We start from the raw sequence: 23,154 nt of genomic DNA on the forward strand, positions 1-23,154 counted from the left end.
AACTCAATTGGTTTTATGAGGATGCTGGTTCTTAATTAAACAAGTAATTTTTATATATGAAACACTGCATAAAAACACAGAATTTTGGAATAAAAAGATACTGGGAACATAATACCTTCATCTTAGACATTTAGAGATATGGAATCTGAGTGCTAAATAATTTCAATGGATTAGTACATGTCCAAAGTTACACAAGCAATCAATTGTAAAAACAGGCCTCTACTTATTTATTTTGCCTTTCAAAAGATGGGTTCACAACTCAGAACCATACTATCAGGCTAATACATAATAAGATAATAAAATGTATCTACGTAACAAGTGATGAACTACTTTGGTTGGTATGGCGGAATCCAAAAACAAGAAAAAGCAAAGAAAATTTTCTCTTTCTTTAATTTTATTTATTTATTTATTTGTTTATTTATTCATGAGACAGGGTCTCACTCTGTCACCGAGGATGGAGTACAGTGGCACAATCCCTGCTCACTACAGCCTCCACCTCCCAAGTTGAAGTGATTCTCCTTCCTCAGCCTCCCGAGTAGCTGGGATTACAGGCATGCGCAACCACACCTAGATAATTTTTGTATTTTTAGTAGAGACAGGGTTTCATCATGTTGGCCAAGCTGGACTTGAACTCTTGACCTCTTGATACGCCTGCCTCAGCTTCCTAAAGTGCTGGGATTACACATGTGAGCTACCTTGCCCAGCAAATTTTCTCTTTAGTTAAAAGGAAACCAAAAATAACTTTTTTCATTTGGAAGGATGAAAAATCATAAAATCTGAAGCAACATAGGACCAACTGCAAAGTGATAGAAAGCAGCATAAAGGTTATTAGCACCGATTCTAGATTCAGAAAAATTTCTGAAAGAATACTGACCTGCCAATAATAGCTCTGAGAATTTGCTCCTAAATTAATCACCTTCAGCCTCAGTTTTCTCATCTGTAAAATGTAGTTAATGAAAATTATTAGTTCATAACATTTTTAAGTATGCACTAAAATAATACACACAAATCACTTACACAGAATCTAGAGTACAAATAACATTTGAAATAAATGTTCTCAATGTGCAATTTACAGAAAGGAAGTGTTTCAAAGTTGTATAATGGGCACACTAAGGAATCAAAAGTCTTTACAAAAATTTTATTTCTTGTTATATGTGTGTGTATTTGAATGTGTGTGTTTATATATATGTATATACATGTGTGTGTATACATATATGTGTGATTGTGTATAGTAAGATGTCCTACCAAGGACTTACTTTTTTTTTGTTGTTGTTGTTTGGAATTTTTAATACTAGAGCACAAAAGTAGCAAAAAAGTTGTATTGGTTATATTTGGCAGAATAAAGGATTATTGATGCTGCTTTAGGCTTAGAAGTGAATCTTCTGGTTGGAAAGGTAAAAATGATTTTGAGTAAAAGACTCATGCCAAAATCACATGAACAGAACATTCCTGGGACTGCTAGCATCTTGAGGATCTGAAGGAAGGATTAAATGTGCTAAAAAATAACACGTTGAGAATTGAACAAGTGAGTAAAACTGTGGACAGAGTTTAAGAGAGAAGGAGCCATAGATCTAAAAAACATGTTTCAGCAGATTTCTACAACTCCCAGATCAATTTTTCTGAGCTGTAATTTTATGTAGCTTGGAGAAGCAACAACAATGCCACTGAACAGGCTTTAGAATATCCCCCATTAAAGCCTGCAGCACCAACCTCTTCCTCAGAACTTCATGTATTTCCACATTTTGGAAAGAGGAGGGTGAAATGCAAAGAGATTGATATTAGAATTTCAGCTCTTCTGGCCCATTAGCAATAGCTCTAGTCTTGAGGATTAAAAGACATGTGATCTTATCAGATTGTAGCATTTATTGAGTGCACCATATTATGATATATTTTTCTCAAGGTGGTTTACCATAGATGCACTTTATTCAATTGTCCACAACTTGTGGGCCTAGACACCTGAAAATAAATATCACTGTTTATTAAAAACTACTTCAGAATGAATTGAGGCCTCAGTCCTTATAAAGTGGCTAAGCCATTACACATAGAAGACATTATTATTCGTCAAAATTTCTTCCTTTTTACAAATATTTTACACTTTTCTGCTACTTACGTGTAGCATGGGACAAATAGGCATTGTAAATAACTAACGGTCTCTGAACAGGAACGGCCTTTAAAAGATCATCTGATAAAATCACTTGTTTTAGTCTCTCCGATAAACAAATATTTATTGACTCTTAGCTAGGAGCACCCTGCTAAGCTATAGAATATAGAAGAAAATATTTTTATCACAAAATAGCTTATTACTCCATTTCATAAATATGAAAACTGAGGCGTGAATAAAAATTAAGTTACTTGACTGCTTGATCAGGTATAAAGGACTGAGTAGGACCTAGAACCCAGTTCATATTTTAGTATTGTGCAATTAGTCAATACACTAATCTGATTTGCAAACATAATCTCAAGTTAATGGCAATTTCAATCAAGGATTTTGATATTACCCAATACTGTGTACTGATTACATGCAATTAATTTCTAGGTATAGAATAAAACTGTCTTAGTTTACTAAGAAATACATATACATTCTAACATATATGTCCTATAATATAATAGAGTGACATTTCTGGAAACTTTACATAGACCTTCTTCTTCTACAATTCCACATTGTGGCCAATGGTAGAAATCTACGAAACCACAGATATGCAGGAACATTTACCACAAACAGCTACTGAATGAGATAGAAGAATTGTTATGGACACTGAGAAAGCAGAAATACTAATTAATATTGTACTTTAACCGCCTAAAGGGTAATGAAGCTAGACAACGCCTGTTAGTCTCTATAGGCAAGATTAAAGTTGAAAGCAACTACCTTATTATTTAAATGGCTTGTGCTGTATACTCAAACCATAGACAATATCCAGCAGTGAGATCATTTTTATGCAATAAAAATCATTTGAATACAATTACTTAAGCAAGTGAGCATCTCTGATTTTTTAAAAAATGACCAAATGCTAGAAATTGAGGAGAGAAGCCAAGATGCTTTTTCTTAAAAAGAAGCAAAACATAAGCAAAAAAAATGACAGAGGTTAAAAACACACAGCTGCTTGTTGTTTGTAAGTTCCACGAGAGGTTATTTTTTTCACCTAAACAATGTTTTTTTCTTTTGCTTCTAAAACAATTTGCTATTGAAAAGTTATTTTTATCTTAATAAAACAATTTCCAAATATTATGGAGAAAGGCTTCATTTAATAATGTTTTCTGTAAAATTATGCTCCTTTCCTTTGTAAAAGTTTCGTGCATATACTTTTTGACCTTCATTTTAGAAAGGTATACACACTTCTTTTTACAGTACAAACTATTTTATTTAAATAGTGGTTTACTTATTTTTTCTCAGAAAATATTCTTCTGAGAAAGTGAGCAAAGACAATGCCTTTTACTTATTAAAACAAACCTTTGGTATCCCAAACAAACTTTTGGTAGGCATTCATAGGTAAATGATATTAAACAAATGTTGTTTAAGACGAGTATGAAGAATAAAAGGGGATAGGGGATACAAAATTACAAATAGCAGACATATAGTTATAGTCTAAGATATACCAAATGATTTATCATGATAGAAATTTTTGTACCTATACCTTCAATTTGATACTTCATTACATAGGACAAAAAGTAGACAATTTGTCATTATAAAATTATAAGACCAAAATTCAAGATATGACAGTCCATTAGAATAGCTGAGAAAACTAAGAAATTAAAATATTTTAAAATGCAACAAAAAGGAAAACTTTAATGTGTTATTTGTTACCTATATTACTGGGTTTTTGAGTATAAATGAAATATTAATATTATGAAATCAGCACAAAATATAGCTATTTTATTCTCAATCTATATAGTACATAAAGTACTTCTGAAAGACTTTTTGTAACTGTAGATGAGCAGTTTGTAATTACTTAAAAGAAAATACATCATATGTAGAACATGCTTAGCAAGAGACAGGGTTAGATGATGCCTGAACAATATTTAGAAGCTAGACAAGCCCAGAAAGAGACGTGATTGTTTTGAAGATGTACAAGAAGTAGACAACTGACGAAGATTCAAGCAAAGGGTGCTCAACATGAAAAATTCTAATGACTATGGAAACATAGAGCCAATAATCTGCATATCTCCAACATCCATAATGAGCTACAGGTCTCACTATTTCTGATTTTTAAAATTCCAATGAAAAAATAATGTATATTATTTTTATGCTTATTTCTTTGGGAAAGATGTTTGAAATTTTCAACTTTTATTGATTCTGTCATTTTTCCAAGCCCTAGCCCCTAGAATGAAACTGTCTTGGCCAAAGACACCTAAATAACAGAGTTTAAAGCAAAAGTCAATTACCAGCTCTCTCCTGGGGAATGTAATCCCAGCGAAATTAGAAGGGGAGAAAAAAAGAAAGGAAGTCTGGGAAGGAGAAGAAACAAATACAATATGGTACATTACAAGTATCTCCCAAGCTTCAACAGAAACAACAGAAAGTGTGTTGCTTATTCATATGGGATATCTTCTAAAAGGAAGGGCAAGGGATTTATTTACAAAATACTTGCCATCTCCTATCTCTTCTTGGTCAAATATTACTCCAAGATAAATTAATTCCTGCATACTGCCTTATAGTCAAACATACCTGTAAACAGCCACAGGTTTAATACCAAACATGATGCTTTCTCTGGGCCCAGAAGTGAAGAAAAGGGTCAGAGCCCTGTGAAAGTTGATTATACAAACTGAAATTATTGTTGTTATACCCAACTAAAATGGAGTCAAGAATCCATGCGGAGAAAGCATTCAGGTCACAAAGACCTGCTCCAGGAACTGTCTAACAAACCCAATCCAAGGCCAAAATGGCTTGCTATGACTTTAAAGACAAGTTTTACCTAATGACTGCCACCACTCTCCAGTAAGAGCTTACCAGCCCCAGCATAGCACCACAAGCACGCCAGTGAATTTCTTTCAAAACAGCATACTTAGCTTTATTCTTTTCCCAAAAAACTCTAGTGTTTTCTTTGTTCTTCAGACGTACCAGAGGCTTCCCTGGTCTATATGTATATTCTGAATTGCAATTCTACTTTTAGTATGTTATTCCCAGATAAATCCTTTACTTGGAGTTCGATCTGTCTCTCTCTCTCACTTTCTCTCCTATCTCTTTATTTTTTTTCTCTCTCTCTCTCCACACACACACACACACACCACACACACAGCTCTTCTCATACTTTATTTAAGTTGCAGAATATCAGCTATTTTCCCATAACTTCTGCTTATATTTTTCATAATAGTTAGCTCTTATCAGACTTCCCTTTCACACTTCTAAAAATGGTGGCTCTAAACATCTCTCTCTCTCTCTCCCTGTATCTATAGAGAGAGTTCTCGTTATAGATGTAGAGCGCTCCATAGAACTAAGAGCAAACCTAGAAACATGAATAAATCAGATATGAAACTCCAACAACACATTAGCTCCAGACTCATTGTTTAGGAAACGGGTATACACTGTACCTCATCTATATTTTTTTGTCAAAGTAACCTCTTTATCTGTATTCGCAATGTAATATAATTGGTGGTAATACATTTAATCATGAATGTTTTTGGGTCAAATAGAATTTATTCATTTATCATGCTACTTTTGAGCTTCTACTATGCATTGGATTATGCAAGGGACATAAAGATGAATAAGTCATGAGTTCTACTCCAAAGTGTAAAAATTAGTCAGAGTTGCTGTCCAAAGACTTACAGGTGAAAATGTATTCGTATTGGCTCCGCATAACAGAATGGGAAGAAGGGAGAGTTTCTGAAAATTTTATTACTTCTAGTGTGTGTGTGTGTGTGTGTGTGTGTGTGTGTGTGTGTGTGTTTTCTTCCTTGCTTTTGGTTTTAAAATAGTTTTAGAAGAGACGTTCATTTGACTTTGGCATCTAAGAAAGGCTATGCTAAACTCTTGTACATAAATTTTAAATGATAATAATATTTTGTATATTGTTTGAGACAAAGTTTTCTTTAAAGATTCAGAGAATGTCTAGTTCAGAATTTACTTTATTAACACAGATTTGAGAATCAACCCCCTTCCCTATGACTAAGCTGCTTTTAGGCATTAATGATGCCTTCCAGATGCCCTTTTCGAGGCTTTAATAAAGGTGCTATTCAGAGCTCAAATCACAGCGACAGGTGCTGGGGTTTATATTAAGTCTGTGAAGGTAGCCACTGTGTGTTGGCAGTTGGAAAAACAGCTCAATGATTGCCACTATGTTATTAGTAAGTTTGGCATAAAAAGAAAAACCTTTTAATGAAGTACTAGACTGTCTGTTGATTATACTGAAGAATTGCAAGGTTAGCATACCAACTGTATTAATTTCCTATTGTTGCTATAACAAATAACCACAAATTAGTGACTTAAAACAACATATATTTATTATTTTATAGTTTGGGACATCAAAAGTCAATAATTAGTCTCGACGGACTAAAGTCACAGTATTGGTAGGCTGGCTGTCTCTTAAAGATACAGAATCTCTTTTCTGGCTTTTTCCAGGATGAGTGTTGTCCTTATTTCTTCAGTCTTGGCCTCCCATTACGTGGCCTTTTCTCCTTTTGCTTTTGTTGTCATACGGCCTACTCTGTGCTTTCTCCCCTTTCTTCTTTTCTCTTATAAAGATCCTTATGAATTGGACCCACCAGGGTAATTCAGGATAAATTCCTCATGTTAAGTTCTTTAATTTATACACTTCTGCAAACTCTTTCTTTGCCATATAAACTAACATATTTACATGTTATGGGGCTTATAATGTGAATATCTTTGGGGCTGTTATTCCCTCTACCACACACATCGAATTCAGAGCAATAAATAACGTCTTCCGTGGTTTATTATAGGGCAACAAATAGGTTCTTCTAACATCTTATTTAAGTCGCAGAATATCAGCTGTTTTCTTATAACCTCCAATTTTATTCTGAGTAGTATTCAGCTCTCATCAGACTTCCCTTTCACGCATCTAAGAAATCATGGCTCTGAACATCACTTTTACTGAATTTTTACTGAATTCATTAGCTGAAAGAAAATCAATAAAATAATCTGTAGGGTATGCTTCACTAATGGGCAAACATAGCTAGTTCTGTCATAGAATATTCTTAAGCTAAAAAGCACATCTTGTAATTATAAGTCTTTACTTCTTTGAACATGTAAATACAAATAATAACTAAATCTATAAACACAAACTAAATAAATAAAACACAATCTCACTAAATGTTAGTCATAGTTCACTCTGTTGTATACCTTATCTCATTATCTAGCTTTCTGTCTGTCTGTCTTTTAACTGTCCATCCATTTATTACCTTTTCTTGAACAAGCAAGGAGGGATTTATCTTATAAATCACCTATATTTACTACTCTGTTTAACTGAAATTTTACCCCTAACGCCTCTTACATTTAAATTTCACCTAATGAATTTCTTCTGTTTCAGTCCAGTGAAGTGAATTTTATGGCTTGTCATGATTAAAACATATATAAAAATATAAACTTAAAGATTTCTTCTTTTAACCTTGAGTTTCCCAATTCATTCGATGATATAAGTCTATTTTGAAATAATGTTAGTTAACATCCTATAAAGCTAGGGCTTTTATAGAGCCCACAATGTTTAGGAAGGGACATTTTATATTGATTGGATATTTAATTCTGTTTGGTAATTTACTTAATTTTTCTAGGTGAGTTTTTTTATGAAACACTGATCCTCTCGTTTATACTTGATTTCATTAAATACTAACTTTGTGTATTACTCTAAAATGGCTTTAAATGCATTCAGCTTAACTAGCATATTTAAAGTTCATAATCCTGTAGAGGAGTTTTTAAATATCTTCAGTTACAGGTAAGAATCAGAAAAAAAAAGAGGATAAATATTCAGGTAGAAAACTGCGGAAACAAATTTCAAGGGGATCTATCTCAAGTGCCCATTTTCTTTATCACTGATTATATTATTTTTCAATATAATCTTTAACCACAGGTGCTTTATTAATAAAACTACTCAACAAGGGCTTTAGCACAAACATTAAAAATGAATACATTGGCTGGGCGCTGTGGCGCACTCCTGTAATCTCAGCACTTTGGGAGGCCAAGGCGAGTGGATCACGAGGTCAGAGTTTAAGACCAGCCTGGTCAAGATGGTGAAACCCTGTCTCTACTAAAAATACAAAAAATTAGCCAGGCCTGGTGGCGGGCGTCTGTAATCCCAGTTACTTCGGAGGCTGAGGCAGAGAATTGCTTGAACCCAGAAGGCAGAGGTTGCAGTGAGCCGAGATCGCGCCACTGCACTCCAGCCTGGCAACAGAGCAAGACTTCATCTCAAAAATAAATAAATAAATAAATATAGAAATATATATATATGTATAGAAATATATATATAGAAATATATATGTATAGAAATATATATATAAATATATATATAAATATATAGAGAAATATATAGAGAAATATATGTATAGAAATATATAGAGAAATATATATAGAGAAATATATATAGAAATATATATATAGATTTCTAATCCTTGTGGACAATGAAGAAGAAGTCTTTTCAGAGAAGAAGTCTGAATTGACTGGAAAGTAAATTCCTTTTCTTTTAAGGAAAAGGAAAGCAAGTTCTAGCAGTATATATGCATGACAAATGATTGTTAATGGCGGGGAGGGGTTAAAATAGCACCACTGGTACATAGTGGGATTATTTTCTTCTTGATAAAATTTAGTAGCATAGGGGACCACCAATTAAAATAGTCTTCTCATATTATACTAGAACATGGACTAGATAGAAGTCAGAGAACCTGAGAGATCGAGCGGGAGCAGGTTGATTCAACTTGCTTTGATGATTGTCCGGGTGGTTTGTGCAGGGGCAGGCTCTTAATAACTAATAAACCACAGGAACAGGGCCTGGCTTGTAGTAGCCATTCAATACATATTTGTTGAAAATGTTGTTGATTGTTTTCATTGAAGTCCTTACGTGAATCCAAAATCAGCATGCTCCAAGGATTTACGAGAAGGCTGAAAAACTGAGAACTGAACCAAAGAGCAACATACACCAGAGATTTTGCACTTGGAATCTGAAGAGCTAAACATGGGGAAAAACATGTTGATTTGAGTAATGGGAGTACATAAGATCTTAGAACCTTATTTTAAAGGCCTACCTATACTTTAAATATTTTCAAATACATTGTATTTTGTTAAAATGCTTTAGTTTATTCTAAAATTCATTAATTATGGTTTTTAAAATAAATATTTCTGAGAGAGCTGGTATAGCAGAATAAGAAATCTAGCAAATAGAATGGAAACATATATATATGTATAATTTTACTATACATATTAAAATTAAACACATTTTATATACATACTATTTAAATATGCATTGAATAAAATTATAATACTTTTTTGCTAGATATTTTTAAGCTTCATACTATCCAAAATAGTTAACTTATTTTAAGTTGCCTTATATCTTATAATAAAATAGCACAGTTATTGAAATATACTATTTTTATCTCTAAAGTAAACCAACTCATTTATTCACCCCAGGAATCTAACATTTTATTAGGTCAAGTTATAAAACTTGACTCTTCTAGTGACATTCTTGGGAATATTTTCCATGTTGATTCATGTTTTTCTATCACTTTTCTCATGTAAGAATAACATGTATGCTATAGCATTAAATTTTTCTTCAAAGAGAAAATCATTATGTGATTATAAATTTGACATGAAATAAGTAATTTTAGACAAACATACTAAAAATAAAATTTCCTAAATAAAATCTTGTCAAGATTAAAGAATTGTCTTTCTATATCTATCCAAAACCTCCTTAAATGAAGGAAAAGGTAATGCGAGCAGCCACAATGATAATGCAGAATAACAATAATCATCACAGTAAAACTAGCAATTATTGAACTCTTACCACATGTCAGATTGTCTCCAGCATTTTATCTCATTAATATATTAAAATACAGAAAATAAAAAATGATAGGAGGATAAGATGCAGAAGATGAAAATAAACACTTTTTAAGAGAAGAAAGTATAATCAAGATGGGAAAAGAAAGTAGAAATAAACTAAGGAGAATATGGGAGAAAATACATCTTAACGCTTAGTGAAGTTGGCGTTCCTAGATTTAAAATGAAGAACAGCTGCCAAGGCTTTGGTACAGCACTCAAGCCTGTGTATTTTTTATAGCACCCTCCCACTCTGCTTAGGAGTGTAGGCCTCTGCTGCTAGCTGTGCTTACTGAGCCAAGCACAGCAAGGAGAAAGTCATCAATTACTCCCCACTCAATGCACAGGGCGAGAGCCTGCCCTCTTGAATGTGTGTATAACTCCCTGAGACTTGAATGAAAGTTAGGTGCGTGTAATTGAGGATGGAATTTGACCCCATGAGGTTGAGTGAGAAATGATTGATTGTTTTGAACTCCAGTAGTTCTTTTTGAACTAACGGACTTCAACAGGACCCAAACTGCCCTGGAGATTTTGGTTCCTATTTTCTCTAATTCTGGTTACTCTGGGTAGCATTTTTTCCCCTTTTCTTGTTTATAATACCTCAATGTTCTGATCAATTGAGTTATTCAGTTGGCTGATTGTTTATTAACAACACATCTATCCTTAATTCTTGAACTTAAAAAAACTGCTTATTAATTCAGAATTTTTTTTAAAGTATTATGTATGCCTCACAGTACATAGTACTCAATAAGTAGAGAACAATAGCATTACCACTCAAAATAGAAAGTTATAAATAAACCTTCATGATCAGGAGTAGTGCTCTTTTATTGAAACATCATATAAAACTAAAGAAACTCACTGTGGATGATTATTTTAAGATATTTTTCTAATCAATCCACAGTGGAAACATAATGATCATATTAACACATAAACACAAAACATATATTCCCTACATTTATAATCCCTAAGATTACCTCATTTAAATGAAAATTCATCTTAATGTATTACTTTTAAAATAACTTTTTTTGCTACATATTTTACATGTGTATTCCTGATGGTTTGATTAAAATCTCGCTTCTTCATTTACCTGTAAATTCCAGGAGTGTAGGAATTGTGTCTATTTATAGTGAGCACTGACTATCTGGTACTTACTTCTGATACTTTCTGGATTTCCGGCACTGATTTCTGTTACTTATTTCTGACTCGTATTTTTAAAAATTCAATTAAAAATGAATAATGTATTATTTAAGACTCTTTACCACATACAAATCAATTGCTGGTAGATTTTTTTCATTAACATAAAGCTTTTATTATATCCATATCATCATTAGAGACATGAAATTCTGAGAAAACACTATATCCGGAGTCATTAGTTAAATAAGGGCAGGGGATAAATCTTTTTTTTTAAATGATAGCCATTCTTTCAGAGCAAGGTTCATGTGTATCAGCCAAAGTAAGAGTCTAGAAGCTTGGTCAAGGATATGGCAGTCTATTTTAATTAATGAAGTTCAGAATTATTGGATGTGCCAGGGTGCAACATTTCAAAAAGAAAATAAATTCTATTCCCTTATCTTTGAAGTACAAATGCAATTACAAAGCATGAGGATATTCTTGCATGACTTACAGATAGTACTTACGTGGGTGGGGCAATTCTAGGGGTAATGCCTTGTAAGTAGTGTCCTATTATGTTTTAAATCTTGGTAATTTGTTAATAAATCAAAGCAAGTTTAAATTATTTTATTTGTTTTTCTGTTCTTTATATTTTGTCTGGAATTAAAACCTTCGACTGTACTCAAAGGCAAAAGGTAAATATATGTTTTATTCTATTTTACTCTTTAAAATTTTTGAAAAATTATACCCTAATTGTCTTTCTGACACTGGGCACTCCTCCAGGTATCTCTTTATTACTCATTACACGTTTTGTGCAGGCTCAGTTTCCATAGACACTATGAATGCTTACAATATCCCTAGCAACTGTTCTCAGATTTTTCTTTTAGAAAGCCAGTGTCACTATTTGCTAATGAAGTTGTGTCCCATTGTTTCAGGAGTTGTATAACAGGTGCTTCTTTATTTTAATTTTAATATTTAAAATTCAAGACATATTGATTGTGCCAAGTTGATGCACTTTACTACACTATTCATCCTATTTTTAATAGCACTTCCAATTTTTACTATTTTGCACAGTGTAAACTGCTTTTGAGTTATGCAAATATTATTAAATGTCACTTTCCAATTCACTTAAATGGCACTAAGTTAAGAGTACATCAGCTTTCAACTATACAAAAAATTGAGACAAATGGTGCACTTTAAGAGCATTGTATACCTAACAGTAGACAAACTCAATGCACAGCAATCTTGAGCTAATTCAGTTTGTCTCAATTCAATGTAACTCCACAAATATTTATTGAGCATCTACTTTGGCAAAGGACTATTCTTGGCAGTGTTGTATATACAGAAATAAACAAGACGTGGTCTTTGATCTTAAATTTTTTATGACCATCAGATAAAATAGGCATGAACACAAATTCTAAATATTAGACATATCGTGATGTATCTGGCACTAAAAATACTAACAAAGTGTTCTGTAACACAGAAGGAATTGAGATTAATGATGAATAAAGACATTTTAGAATGATTCATTTAGGAGTCCACATTGGAATACACCTTAAAGGATGAGTAAGGATTAAACTGGTAAAAACAAGAAGGAAATGCTTGTTATAAGAAAAATGATGTGAACAAAGGCAAAATAAAGGCAAATAAAAGACACAGAAGAGACAGAAGTGTTGAATAGTGTGACTTTTATAAGCTGGAAGGCATGGTGAAGTGATAATACAAAGAGATACATGGCAAAAGATGTATTTGAGATCAGATCACGATATCTAAAAATGGGTGTGTGCAGAAATACGGAGAGTCTATCTTGTATATTAATTTAGACTTTATTTTTTTTTTCTTAGAAGACAGTTTCATTTAAGATACTACAGGTACCTATCTTGACTATGCTTATAATTTTTCTTGTTCCATCCAGTAGGCTTTTTCAAAACACACACTTGTGTAATTTTAATTTACACACACTGTTAAGATATCTTTTTTTTTTTTTCTTTTTGAGACGGAGTCTCGCTCTGTCGCCCAGGCTGGAGTGCAGTGGCGCGATCTCTGCTCACTGCAAGCTCCTCCTTCTGGGTTCACGCCATTCTCCTGCCTCAGCCTGCCGTGTAGCTGGGACTACAGGCGCCCGCCACCACGCCCGGCTCATTTTGTGTATTTTGTTTAATAGAGACGGGGTTTCACCGTGTTAGCCAGGATGGTTTCGATCTCCTGACCTTGTGATACGCCCATCTCGGCCTCCCAAAGGGCTGGGATTACAGGAGTGAGTCACCGCGCCCAGCCAAGATATCTATTTATGTGAGCACTTTATGCTGCTTCTGACATGATCACTTTCATTTATTTATAAATATAGCAGCCTTATTTCTGTAACACGCCTTATAACACCTTATCTATATGAAATGTATGAATCTGCATTACTCCCTTAGGAATGCAATTAAATGCCAACCAAGAAAGAAAATGTAAGTATCTAGGTAAAAAAAATAAAAAAATAAAATAAATAAATAAATAAAGCTATTAATACCACAGAGTCATTTAATGAAATTACCTACTCCTTTTTACAAGGGGTACCTTCTGTGTATTGTTTTGATCTACCTTATTTTATACGTGGTTCTAATACATGTGATGATTTCACCATTCAGCCTAAGAAGCAACACATTAAGAGAAGGAAAAAGTGCCATGTAATGTAAGTCATGCCAGGTTAGTGAGAAGTGGCAGCAAGGTGAAAATTAAACCTAATAATTATATAAATAATATAAAACCATTCAAATTTGATAGGTAACTTTGTGGCTAGAGAGAAAGAATAACTTTAAAATTTCTGATATCCTCACAGAGTGTAAGAAATGAGTAAGTTATGGTGAGTATTCTCTAAAAGAATTTAGATTTTGTTGATTATTAGAAAAAATATAATTTAGTCAAATTTGTAAAAAAAAATCAGTTACTAAGTATAAAGCTGGACACTCAGCTTTATGCATCATGATGCCTAATTCCAAATAAAAATATTTAAACACACAGAGCTTTAAAACTGGATTATGTACTTCTGAATACACACGTAATCCAGAAATTGTACCAATTTTTTTCTATTGGTTTGAATTTGCCGGTTTTTATTTTTCATTTCCAACAACTGTGTATCTTGCTATCTGGTTTCACCACACATAAAATATTTCCAAATTCTAATTAGCATGGTGTTAAGGCACATTGCAGACTTCAATGAATACACGATAAATGAATGAGGGGATAGATGTTGTTGACTTTTGCTTTGTGGCATTAGGCTCTGTTCAGATCACTGACGTACAAAAGAGGGAACTGCATAGTTTTAATATATAACCACTAAGTCTAAATATATCTTCTGACATCTAGGCATCGAGAAGTGAACAATGATAGAAAGAGCTGTAAATATGTGCATTTTGCCAAGTATGTGTTCTCCAATTTACCAGAAAAAAAAACCCTCCGCAAAACATAATGGGTTTGATGAATCTAATAACAAAATTTTTCCAGCATGAGTAATATAGTCAATTTTTCCAGCATGAGTAATATAGTCAATTAAAATATCTCTCACAGAAGTTAGAATTGCTGTATATAATGCTATCTTTTTTCCTTTACTATATTTTTCTACTGCAACACATTTTTAGGTTAAAAAATGAAAAAAAAATTGAAGGAAAAAATTAAGTCTTTGTGGCATTAAGAAAACTTATTTGGCCTTCTTTGCAACTTCAAAAACTTATATTTTTAGAAAATGAAAATATTACTTTAATAAAATTATAGTTGCCTTGTATTATCTATAGTAGGACATATGAGCCACTGCAGTAATTAGAATCCACTGCATTAAAGATAAGCTGTCTAGGGGTGATACGCAAAATAATGTGATTTTATTTAGTGATTGATTTTTATCATCATCAATCAGTAGCAAATATTGGTAGTGAAAAGAAATTTCAGTGTCAGCCTGTAAGTGAGCTATCTACATGGACTGAATTCTAATTTGTAGAAGTCTGAATCTAGATGCAGGTATATATGCTTGATAACCAAAGAAAAATGAGAGGATCAAATTATGAATAACAGAAAAACAGGAAATATAGGACCTACTCTTTTCTCTCATTATAAGTAGAGCTTCACAGTATTAAACAGTACATCTTTATTGACATATGGACCTTCATATTTTTGAATTCTTGGCATCATATAGGCCACAGTCTTTTCAAAAAAATTTAAAAAGCCTTAAGTGTTGTTACAGGCCCATTGGAAGATTGTGTCAAATAATTACGTTTTCAAATAATTATGTTTTCCATACTTTAAAGTCTGCCTGACAACATACTAACAAAGTTCTAGAGTTCTGATCTCTGTTCATGTTTTGTTAGTAAGTACATTTATGTCTTGAGTAAGTGGGTTTAAATGGAAGTTTGGGATTCTTTTATTCTAGAAATTCAGGTACAGCTTCCAACTGTCTTTTGGGAAAGCGAGAAACTGTACAGTTTGACCTACCCAAAAAATCCTTTACTGATTTCATGTTGAACTGATTATAGATATATAATTTGCCCACAGGTGATCTTTAGTACATTAAACAGAAAAGACATACATTTTCAAGGGTCCTTTCTTGTATTGACAGCTTGTATTTTGAGGGCTAGACACTGTAATATCTAATTTACAAACCACCAAGGGATTGAAAATCATCTAAAATTCATCAAAGAGTTAGTGATCATATAATTGTCAGTTTGACTCAGAAGTTCTAGGTTTACACTTGAGATAACTTTCCAGTATTCTACACAGTTAATCTAATACTAACCAAATAATTTATTTACAACCTGAAAAAATGATAACAGATTTAATTGAGGACACAGCCTAGAAATTGTTACAGATGGCAAGTGTGCCTGTGGAAAATGATGAGGTTCTTGCTCTTGATTATCTGCTCCAGGAACAATTCTTGGTCAACTTCATGTTGCAGCTGCCTTTTCTTTAAAAGAAAAAAAATGTATATATATTATATACATGTATGTCTATAAACACTGTCTAAATGCATATATATATATATATATATATATATATGCTAAAAATCTCAATTTGCCTTCTTTCCAAGTTACCACTTTCCTCTTCTGTTCTTGAGTCACTTATCCCTGCCTATAGGCTGACAAACTGTTTACGAATAAGAAGCAGGATATCTACTTCTTTCCTAATGGCTATCTCTGAAAAACAGAAACACACTCTTTTGTATTTTTAAGTGGGTTTGTTGCTGGTAACTACAAGAACATAAAATGTAGCACAAAAGGCAAGACTCACTTGGAGAATTATTTAGTCCCAGAAACATGAAGAAATAGCTACTTGGTCTTTCCCAACTTTTATTTAGATTTGTGAATTTAAATGTTATAGACCCTGCCCATCATGCCTTCCTCTTTATTTCAAGCACCTAAAGCAGCATCTGACATATATCAGATGCCAGATAAATATTTGTTTTATAGCTAAATGAAGGCCTTTATGAATGATTTATCTTTTCATAACACTGTGACTTGCTTCCTTTCTAAACATCTAGAGTTGTTCTCCTTTGAGAATCAGCATACTGAACCATAGCTAAGCATGCACACACACACACACACACACACACACACACACACACACGGCCCATGCTAAAAGCAAATCTCTGTAACTTTATCATTTATCCATTTATCCTTGTATTCTTTTGCTTTCCTGAAAGACTTTGACTGTTATTTTAAAGTCTACTTGTACTTTGAAGTAAAGCATTATTTCTTCTCCATTTGTTTGAAACATGAGCTCTGCAAAATGTGTTTTGTAGAATTTAATTGTAAATGATGCTTTCAGAAAAAGGGTTTTGTGGCCTAATTATGATCAATACTAGCATAATTTTTTTTCTGAAAATTCCTGAAATAAAATAGCCAATTTAATTATGTTTAACTTGATTCCTTATCTTTATTTGACCAACAAAATTTCTTTCCAAACCCAAACATTTCATCTCAATGAAAATACTGCATCATAGGATACCTATTTTTATAGCCTGTCTTCGAGTAATATGAGGAATATGATTTCACAAAGAGTCATGTACCATGCATACTTTGATGAAAGACTCTTCTCAAAACAAATAGTTATGTCAAAACTGTCTCCATTTTTTACTTCATCCCAACATTGTGAAGATCTCTAATTCTGAGTTCATTTGTGGAACAAAAATAAAGACCACACTCTGATTCTAACAAATTATGAATACCACCTATATTTGGTCACTAACTGTAGCTACTTTCACAGGTTCTCAATATCATGGATACCTGGACCCCCCCACACCGCACAAACAGACCTCAGATTCACATAATCACAGCTTGCTAATAAACTATTGTCAACAGTAAAAATAAAAAATAAATAAAATTAATATTAGATAAAATAAGACAAATCATAAAAATTTCAAAATGTTCTACAGATTCAATGCGATCTGTCAACTTTTATGAAAATGGAAGAACTCATCTAAAAATGTATGCTTTTTTTAAGATGTAAGATTAGAGGCTTTTTGCATGCCTCAGCCACTTGGATATAGCAAGATAATGCATAGAGAATAACTCTGTGAACTTTAATTCAATAAGGGAGATAGAAATCCACCAGAATCACAGAATCATGAAGGAAATTCCAGATTCTTTGAAGGAAGAGTGACAAACAGCCCTTGATGGCGTGTGGCTTATAACAGTGATTGAAGCCCTAGTATACAAGAAAGGCAAAAAGCTTCCGTCTGTGACTCTCCTTTCCTCTGGAGATCTAAGCAAGCCAGGCTGAGGGAGAAGGCTTTGTTTCTCCCAAGCCCTTGAGCTTACTTGGGGAGAGTCTTGAAGACACTGTGATAAAAAGACAGCAGGAAAAGCCCCATTTTCCCAGACATGAGACTGAGAGCAGGATGCCACCTTTAATCCAGGTGCACACAAAATCAGCCATTCTTTGGTGGCCTGGCAGCATGGCCACACAGGCATTTTAGTCAGGATGGAGACTGGATTGCCTGCTCTGGATTGGGGTAGGGGCCTCCACAGCCAGATGTGTGGAAAGTGTCTCAGCAATAGGCACTGGAATTGTGCTCTTCCCTGGTTCAGGCCTGGGGCAGAATAGCTGCTACAGTTGCAGTTCTCTTGGGTGATGAGACTTACAGCTAAGGCCAGCTTGGCAACCTAGAACAAGTCTCTGTGTGCCATTGCTGGGCGTCCCAGCCTCCTCCCCTGAGACTGTTGTGTAGCAGAGCCCTCTCTCCTATACCCCAAGGCAGAAATCCAGGTTTTCAGAGTATTTCCTTGCGTGGATCAGCAGCCTAAGCCAACCCACCCTTCCTGTGCATAGGTCTTGGTGCAGTGGGGCCCTCTCTACTCCACACCCAGCTGAATCTCCAGGCACATGGAGCACCCACTTGCCTAGAGCAGCAGCCTGAGCCACCCCATCCTTCCTGTGCAGAGATCCTGGAGCAGGGGAGCCCTCTTTGCCCCACTCCCAGGCAGATCTCTAGGCATCTGGAGAACTCACCCTCTTGATTACAAGTGTAGGTCACCTCCCATAATCATGCAGAAAATTTGGGGCCAAGGAAATTTCCCAGCTCCATGCCTGTGCACATCTTTGTGTGCTTGGTTGCCATTCACTGGATTCGCCTTTGGTGCTGGTGCATGTGCCTGCCATCGGGGTACCTGTAGCTAGACCTACCTGGTCCAGCCCCACCCATATTGGAATCCACCCCTCTGAGCAGGGAGCTAAGACCAGTATGCACCCCACAAATCATTGAGTGAGGCAACAGACAACTTCTCCAGGTAAACAAAGATTAAAGTATATACCCAGCTCAACTGGGCAGCCAGCTCTTATCTATAAGGGTCATCTACTGGCTTATAAGTCAAACTATACAGCACAATCTAACCCAGCAGCAGAAGTGCATAGGGCTATAGAAGCAAAACCAAAAGACCCTACCTAGCATTCTGTACAGTTGTACCACTTAGGTATGGGGTAAAGGGAAATTGAAATAAAAAATAATAATACTATTTTAGGGAAATAAAGTAAAAGAAAAAAATCCTACCTGCACAAAAATAATTACAAAAGTTAGAAGTGCTAGTGTTTCCAGATGAGAAGGAACCTGTACAAAAATTCTGGCGCTATAAAATATCTAAAGTAGTGGCACCACCAGAGGATAGCACTAGCTCTCCAGCAACAGTCCTTAACCAAAAGTAGAAACTCAGATATAAAAGATAAAGAATTCAAACCATGGTTTGCAAGAAAGCTCAATGAGATTCAAGACAAGGTTGAAAAGACAAAGAAACTTCTAAAGCAATCCGGAAAATGAAGGAAGAGATAAACATATTTTAAAAATCCATTAGAGGTTCTAGAATTAAAAAACTCACTTAAACAAATTTCAAAACACAGCTGAAAGCTTTATCCACAGACTGAACCACCAAACAGAATAAAACTTTTCAAAGCTTGTAGACCGGTCTTTTGAACTAACTCAGTCAGACAAAAATAAGTAAAAAATAATTTAAGAAAATGAACAAATCTTCTAGAAATATGAGATTGTGGAAAGCAACTAAATCTACAAATTCCTGGCATTTCTAAGAGAGAAGGAAAAAAGTAAACAACCTGGGTAACATATTTCGGGGAATAATTTAAGAATATTTCTCTAATCTTGCTAGAGAGGGAGATATCCAGATATAAGAAGCCATTGAACACCCGAAAGACACTATAAAAAAGAACCTCACCAAGGCATATAGTTATGAGACTCTTCAAAGTCAACACTAAAAGAAAATATCTTAAAGGTACCAAGAGAAAAAGGTCAGATTATATTTAAAGGGAAGGGAATCCCATTAGTCTAACAATGAACTTCTCAGCAGAAACTTTACAATGCAAGAGAGATTGAGAGCCTATGTTCAGAATCCTTAAAAAGAAAGGAATTTCAGCCAACAATTTTATATCCTGCCAAACTACGCTTCATAAGTGAAGGAGAAATAAAATATTTTTCAGACAAGCAAGTTCCAAAAGAATTTGTTATTGTAAGACCAGCATTAGAATACATGCTTAAGGGAGTTCTAAACATCGAAATGAAAGAACAATACCTACTACCACAAGAACACACTTAAGTACATAGCCTAGAAACCCTATAAAGCAACCACACAATAGAAATCACAAAGCAAACAGATAACAATTTCACTACAGGTTCAAAATTTTATATACAATTTTTAACCTTGAATGTCAATGCTAAAATGCCACTCTTAAAAGTTATAGAGTGGCAAGTTGGATAAAAAGCAAGACTCATCTGTCTACTGTCTTCAGGAGACCCATCTCACACATCGTGTCACCCATAGTCTCAAAGGAAACAGTTGAAGAAATATCTAATCATGCAAATGGAAAACCAAAAAGAGAAAGATTTGCTATTCTTATGTCAGAATAAGACAGATAAAACAGACTTTAAACCAACAACAGTTTTAAAAAATACAAAGAAGGGCATTGCATCATGATAAAAATTTCAATTCAACAAAAAGACTTAATGGGCCTAAATATATACACACAAAACATTGGAGCACCCAGATTCATGAAACAAGTACTTCTAGACCTATGCAAAGATTTAGATAGCCACAGAGTGATAGTGGAAGACTTCAACACTCCACGGCACAATTAGACAGGTCATTGAGGTAGAAAACTAATAAAGAAATTCTGGATTAAATTTGACACTCTGTAGCTTAGGCTGGTCTCAAACTCCTGACCTCAGGCAACCCACCTGACTTGACCTCCCAAAGTGCTGGGATTACAGGCGTGAGCCCCCTCGCCCAGCCCATCTCTACTAAAAATACAAAAAGTAGCCAGGCGTGGTGGCAGGCGCCTGTAGTCCCAGCTACTCAGGAGGCTGAGACGGGAGAATTGCTTGAACCTGGGAGGCGGAGGTTGCAGAAAGCAGAGATCATGCCACTGCACTGCAGCCCAGGTAATGGAGCAAGACTCCATCTCAAAAAAAAAAAAGAATTGATGCTTGACCAATTGGACCTAATGAGCATCTACCAAATACTACCCAACAAACACAGAATGTACATTCTTCTCATCTGCACATGGAATATATTTCAAGATGGACCACTTGCTCAGCCATAAAGTAAGTTTCAATAAATTAAAATTATACCAACCATATTCTTGTACTACAGTGGAATAAAAATAGAAATCAAAACCAAAATCTCTCAAGCCACACAATTACATGTAAATTAAACAACTGGCTCATGAATGACTTTTGGGCAGACAATCAAATTAAGTCTGGAATTAAAAATAATCTTCGAAATAAATGAAAACAGAGACACAATGAACCAAAATCTCTGAAATGCAGCAAAAGACGTGATAAGAGAAAAGTTTATAGCATTAAACATCTACATCAAGAAGATAGAAAGATTTCAAATTAACAATCTAACATTATACTTAGAGGAACTAAAAACTAACCCCAAAGCTAGCAGAGAAAAAGAAAGCAGTAAAATCAGAGCAGAATTGCCTGAAATTGGGATCCAAAAATACATACAAAGGATCAATGAAATTAAAAGTTTGTTCTTTGAAAACATAAACAGGAGCAATGTACCACTAGCTACAGAAACGAAAAGAGAGAAGATCCAAATAAGACAATTAGAAACAAAAAGGGCAATATTACAACCATTTCTACAGATTTATGAAAGATCCTTACAGACTATTATGAACACCCCTGTACACGCAAACTAGAAAATCCAGAGGAAATGAATAAATTCTTGAAAATACACAATCTCCCAAGATTAAATCAGGAAAACGTGGACACTCTGAATAGACCAACAGTGAGTTCCAACATTAAGTCAGTAATAAAAAGCTTACTAATATGGTTAGGCTTTGTGTCCCCACCCAAATCTTGAGTTACAATCCCCATAAGTCCCAGGTGTCAAGAGAGAGACCAGGGAGAGGTAATTGAATCATGGGGGCAGGTTCCCCATGCTGTTATTGTGATAGTGAGTGAGTTCTAATGAAATCTGATGGTTTTATAAGGGGATCTTTCCCCCTTTGCTCAGCGCTTCTCCTTCCTGCCACTTTGTGAAGACGGTATCTTTCTTCTCTCTCACATTCTGTCATGATCCTAACTTTTCTGAGCTCCCCCCCAGCCATGCAGAACTGTGAGTCAATTAAACCTCTTTCCTTTATAAATTACCCAGTATCAAGTATGTCTTTATTAGGAGTGTGAGAACGGGTAAATACACCTACCAACCACAAAAAGCTCCAGATAAGATAAAGTCATGGCTGAATTCTACTAAACATAGAAAGAAGAGCTGGTACCAATTCTACTGAAACTATTCCAAAAAATTGAGGAGAAGGGAATCCTCCATAACTCATTCTGAAAGTCAGCATTGCGTTGATACTAAAACCTGGCAAGGACTCAACAAAAAAGAAAACTGCAGGCCAACATCCCTAATGAACATAGACACAAAAAATCCTTAACAAAAGATTAGCAAATTGAATAAAAAGGCACATCAAAAATTGAATTTACCATCAAGTAGGCTTTATTTCTGGGATGCAAGTTTGTTTCAACATACATAAATCAATAAATGTGATTCACTACACAAACATAATTAAAAACAAAAACCATATGACATTTCAGTAAATGAAAAATGTTTTGATAAATCCAACATGTATTTATCATAAAAACCCTCAAGAAAGTAGGCATAGAAGCAATATGGCTCAAAATAATAAGAACCAGCTATGACAAAGTCACAGACAACATCATACTGTACAGGCAAAAACTAGATGCATTCCCCTTGAGACCTGGAACAAAGAAGAATGCCCACTCTCACCAGTCCTATTCAACATAGTGATGGAACTGCTAGCTACAACCATCAGATAACAAGAAATAAAAAGCATTCAAATAGGAAAAGAGTTCAAACCATCTTCGTGGATGATATAATACTATACCTAATAAACCCTAAAGACTCCACCAAAATGCTCCCAGGACTGGAGCCACTATCCTAAGCAAATTAATGCAGGAACAGAAAACCAAATACTGCATCTTCTCACTTATAAGTGGGTTTTAAACATTGGGGGTACTCATGAACACAAAGATGGCAACAATAGACACTGGAGACTACTAGGAGAAA

At 34.4% G+C, this 23,154-nt stretch overlaps 1 long non-coding RNA gene across 2 annotated transcripts in view; it reads right to left on the reverse strand.

The window, feature by feature from the left end:
* The window catches only part of LOC117979992 (uncharacterized), a 163,649-nt gene extending 153,540 nt beyond the window's left edge, over window positions 1-10,109 (reverse strand). For both annotated transcript variants that reach the window (XR_004671103.3, XR_008625163.2), the window contains exons 1-2: window positions 9,942-10,109; window positions 875-937 (exon numbers count right to left, since the gene is read on the reverse strand). This is a non-coding gene — a long non-coding RNA (uncharacterized LOC117979992). The remainder of the gene's footprint in view (window positions 1-874; window positions 938-9,941) is intronic.
* Window positions 10,110-23,154: the final 13,045 nt, after the last annotated feature.

This window comes from Pan paniscus, chromosome 3 (genome assembly GCF_029289425.2).
Source record: "Pan paniscus chromosome 3, NHGRI_mPanPan1-v2.0_pri, whole genome shotgun sequence".
In the NCBI taxonomy this organism is placed as follows: Eukaryota; Metazoa; Chordata; class Mammalia; order Primates; family Hominidae; genus Pan; species Pan paniscus.